Here is a 4,560-nt window from a genome sequence, read left to right on the forward strand (position 1 = left end):
CATATAAAACATGAGAAGGGACTTTCACAGCACTAGGAGAGGAAATAGCTTGGACATGCCCCATATCGACCAGACGCAAGATACCATGGCTAAGAACCTCCTCAGCAAGACAAAAAAGAAGAGACAATGGATCGCCTTGTCGAACTCCACGGCTACAGCCAAAAAATCCCACTGGAGAGCCATTAAATAAGATAGAGAGCCGAGCTAAAGCCAATATAGAACTAAACCAATCTACAAAAGTTGCATGAAAACCAAAAGCATTAAGAACCCTTCGAAGGAAGTCCCAATTCAGAGTATCAAAGGCCTTCGCTACATCAAACTTAATAGCAACATTCCCTCCACGGCAGAGATAGCTAGATAGAGTTCTTAGTTGTAAGCATCAGGGTTAGCCAGAAGGTGGCTCTCAATAATCTTGAACAAACCAGCAGCCCTTTCTTTGCCAGCCTTAACATGCTCTTCCTTGATCTCGACGCCACCCTTGGTGTGGTAGTTGCTGGTGCTCTTAATGACGGAGCCTCCGTCGGAAGATGCTACCAACTTAGTCTCATACGAGATCTTCTCAATTTTGTCTGAGATAGCATCTCCTTCAATCATGCTGTACTTGTACACAAAGTTGTCCTTGTCAATTCCGTCAATCTGATGCTTCACGTAGCTGTATTCACTTCCTTCCCCGAGGTTGATCTTCTTGATGGTTCCAACACCTCCATCTCCTTGAAGAATCTCGGTACTCTTAACTGCTTGGGGTGCAATCTTGGGAATGAGGTTGTCTGCATCGAGAACGAAGGCCTTGAACAACCTGGTTGGTGGGATTGGACAGAGGTTCAGATTCATAAGTGAAGACACCCATGATGATGATTAAGTTAATAATGTGATGGAAAAACTTAACAAGTAAACCTTGGAGGTAAACGGTATTAGATGTGGGGAAGTATGAGAACTTGATGTGGTATTTATAGCCTTCGAGGAAGGACATCTCTGGAGTATGGACAAGGCTTTAAAATTTTCAATAGCTGTAGAATTTTGATTATATGCATGTGAAAATAGGAATATAATTTTCAATTCAGGGTGTGAATTCAATACATCAATCTTTTAGTCAAGTCATCCTAGCTTGAAGTTCTGGAAATACAATTAGTCGATCTTGAGGTACGGACAGCCAGGGGAACTGTGAAAAGTGAAAACTCCGACGTTAGGTACCCACCCATTTCATTCCAACTACGTTGTAGTCTCACTGTCCCAGTAACAAGCATGACGAGTTTCTGTTATATCTCCAATGATTAGTGTTACCCCAGTACTCCTTGAGAAAAGGTTATATAATTACCACAATATCAGAGAACAGTTAAATGAAAATAAAAAATAAAAAATAAGATGATTTTTCCGGACTATCAGAAGCTTCCATCAAGACTTGAAAGCTCGAGTCTCGTTCAATAATGGCAGACACCAGTCAACATTTCCGGTTTTGTGTTTTAAATATACGTAGGGATTCATATAACTTAGGTGGCAAATACAAAATCAGCCCCAAAAATCATACATTCATATGAAATTAAAAAGAAAAATGGTCTGTGAACCTGGATCTCTAATGTTAGATCAAAAGTGGACTCATCACAAGTTATCCTGAAGCAACTAGGAAACCATCAAAGCATTAAATTGAATACAACATGGATCTGGAAAAGAATCAACCTAGATATCTAATGTGATAGTGTATTTATCATTAGATTAGGAGTTCATTATTTGGACTACAAGAAAGTCCTAAACTGTGATGCATTAGGATTCTTAGATACAAGACTTGATCCTTAAGGAAAACCTTTATGGGAGGATTCTTAGGACTAGTACTTGTATAAATAAGAGGTTAGGGTCCCTGTTATCACCACCGTCTACAAGCATAGTGTTCTGCCCATTCAGAAGCTACAGTTGGTGAATAGCAGAAGACTTCAACCTCATCTTCATCCTTGTTTTTGCAGCTGCAGCAATGGCTTCTACTTATGACGTCAATGGTATGTTTAAAGTCAATAATGAACATGCAATTTGTGTGAGCTTGTTTGTAATCTAGTTTTACAATTGGTATCAGAGCTTAGGCTCACAAATTGTTCTTCAAATTTATTTTCGATGTAAAAATCGTTTTAGGTTTTCAAACAAAAAAAAAAAAAAAAAATTTTTGCTTTGCAATAAACAGGCCACGTTTTGGCCACCTTCAGAAAACCCTTTTGGCCCACACAACAACACATGCTGATCCGAGCCCAGACTCGACCCAAAACCTCCTTCAGAAACTAAAGAAAGTGACCGTTATCACAACGGTCACATGAAGTGGGGATTGGTTCTGGGTATTCAAAAACGGAGACGCACAAGATGAACTCATCTTGTAGGGATTCAAGACCCCTGTGTTGCTCGATTAAGATGCCAATAAGGATTTTTGCTACCTTCTGTTACTGAATTCATGCTTCCGCGAAAGTTTCTTGCAGCAAAATTGGGAAAATTGCAAAGATCAGGTTTTTACAGAAAAATTCAGTTTCGATTCAATTTGTTTTGTTGATTGGTGAGCACAAGAACCCTAGTTGCATTCCCGGCGTGCACATAGGCTAGAGTAGATGGTGACCGGATGAAATTTAAATTTTTTGGATGCTTCTGTGCCTTGTGAAATCGAATTTGTGTTTGCATATCTGTATTGCTTCTGCTTGTGATTTGATATGCATGTTTAATGTGAATTCTTGAGTTTTGTATCTGTGAATCATGATATGACAATGCATACAGAAAACTCCCAAAAATTTTAGGCATTGTTAAAATTTTCTACAGGTACAAAGAGCTTAGTTTCTTATAAGGATTATCAATCCGGATAGAAAACAAGTTTTCAAGCTCGTTTTGGTTTGTGTTTTCTGTAGGTTTAAATGAACATATTGCACAAAGCACTCTTCATTAATTCTTGCAGAAGACCTTGAGTTAACAAACCTGAAAATTGTATCTTGTGTTTTAAAATTATGCATATAATTTTGCTTCCAAAGAAGTAGTACAGTATGATTTTAGAATGCAAATAGCAATATGCATAACTGTTGTTTTCAAATATGGATACTTAGAATACAAATTTCTGTCTAAAGATGTGATTTGTTTTCTTTGGATAACTTGTTTTCAACAGATATGGCTTATTGATTTGGAACCTTCAGAATATTATGTCTTCTGCTTAAAAGTGTTGCATGATATTAATTTTAGATAAAAGGGCTATTGGTTGAAATATGGCATTGCTTGTGTTTTGTTTTCTGTGTTGTAGTTTATTTTGTCTTGAAATTACTTAAGTCACAGAAAACATCAAACTTAAGATAATAAGAACTTTTGGATTGAAAACTTACAAAACTTTATTTTGTTTTTTGCTCTGTAGGAATCCCTACTGTGACCTTGAACACCATTCAGCTCCTAACTGGCTATAATTACAAGAAGTGGAGAAACCAAGTTGATTTTTACCTAGCCATAAACCAAAACATGGACCTTTGCTTAACTGAAGATGAACCTGAGATGCTTACTAGTGAGAGCACTGATGAAGAGAAGAAATATTATAAGGAGTGGCATAAAGCTAATAAGATGGCAAAGAATGTGATTAGGACTACTATGTCAGACACTGTCAGAGGTAGCATAGAAGAACCTGATCTAGCCATGGATTTTTTGTATGCTATTCATGGCATGTATAGGGAAAGTGATAAGGCTGAGGCAGCTAGGCTGGCAAAGGAATTTAACGACCTTAAGTACACTGGAACAGGAAAAGTGAGAGAGCATATCATGAAGCTTATTGAGATTAATGCTCAGCTAAGGGACCTCAACATGGGGGTCACTGATGATTATGTAGTGCACACTGCACTGCATTCCTTGCCTAATAGTTTCAGCCAACTAAGGACCAGCTACAATGCTCAGAAGGAAAAATGGAGCCTCAAGGAGCTGATTGCCATTTGTGTAGATGAGGAGGACAGGATTAGGAAGGAAAAAGATCCGAGCACCTCAGTCAACCTTGTTGAGAAGCCTAAGAAGAAATACCAGAACCAGTCTAAGCTTAAGCCTACCAAAACCATCTACAAAGGATCTACCTCGGGAGCAGCTAAAGCCAACAAACCATTTAGGTTCAAGTGCTATTTCTGTAAGAAAGTAGGGCACATGAAGAAAGATTGCACAGGCTTTAAGAATTGGTTGATCAAAAGGGTAATTTTTCTAACTCACTATTTTCTTTAGAAATTAATTTAGTTAATGTTGAACCAAAAACTTGGTGGATTGATTCAGGAAGCCCCTTACATATTACTAATTCTCTGCAGGGATTCATAAGGAAGAGAGTCCCAAGAAGTAATGAAGTGAACCTATGTGTAGGCAATGGCATGAGAGTGGCAGTCAAAGCTATTGGAACCTTAAAATTAGATCTTGGTTTAGGAAAGTTGTTAGTTTTGGATAATGTTTATTATGTACCTTCCATGAGAAGGAATTTAATTTCAGTTTCTCTTTTGGTTAAATCTGGATGTAGACTTCTTATTGACAATAATGGAATTATTATTTCTAAAGATTCGGTTCAAATTGGTTCTGGTGTTATATTGAATGATT

General features: G+C 37.7%; 1 pseudogene; it reads right to left on the bottom strand.

Moving 5' to 3' along the window:
- Nucleotides 1-366: 366 nt before the first annotated feature.
- On the bottom strand, nt 367-847 carry LOC133707458 (major strawberry allergen Fra a 1.08-like; annotated as a pseudogene).
- Between the last annotated feature and the right edge of the window lie 3,713 nt (nt 848-4,560).

The sequence above is a fragment of the Rosa rugosa genome, chromosome 4 (genome assembly GCF_958449725.1).
Source record: "Rosa rugosa chromosome 4, drRosRugo1.1, whole genome shotgun sequence".
NCBI lineage: Eukaryota > Viridiplantae > Streptophyta > Magnoliopsida > Rosales > Rosaceae > Rosa > Rosa rugosa.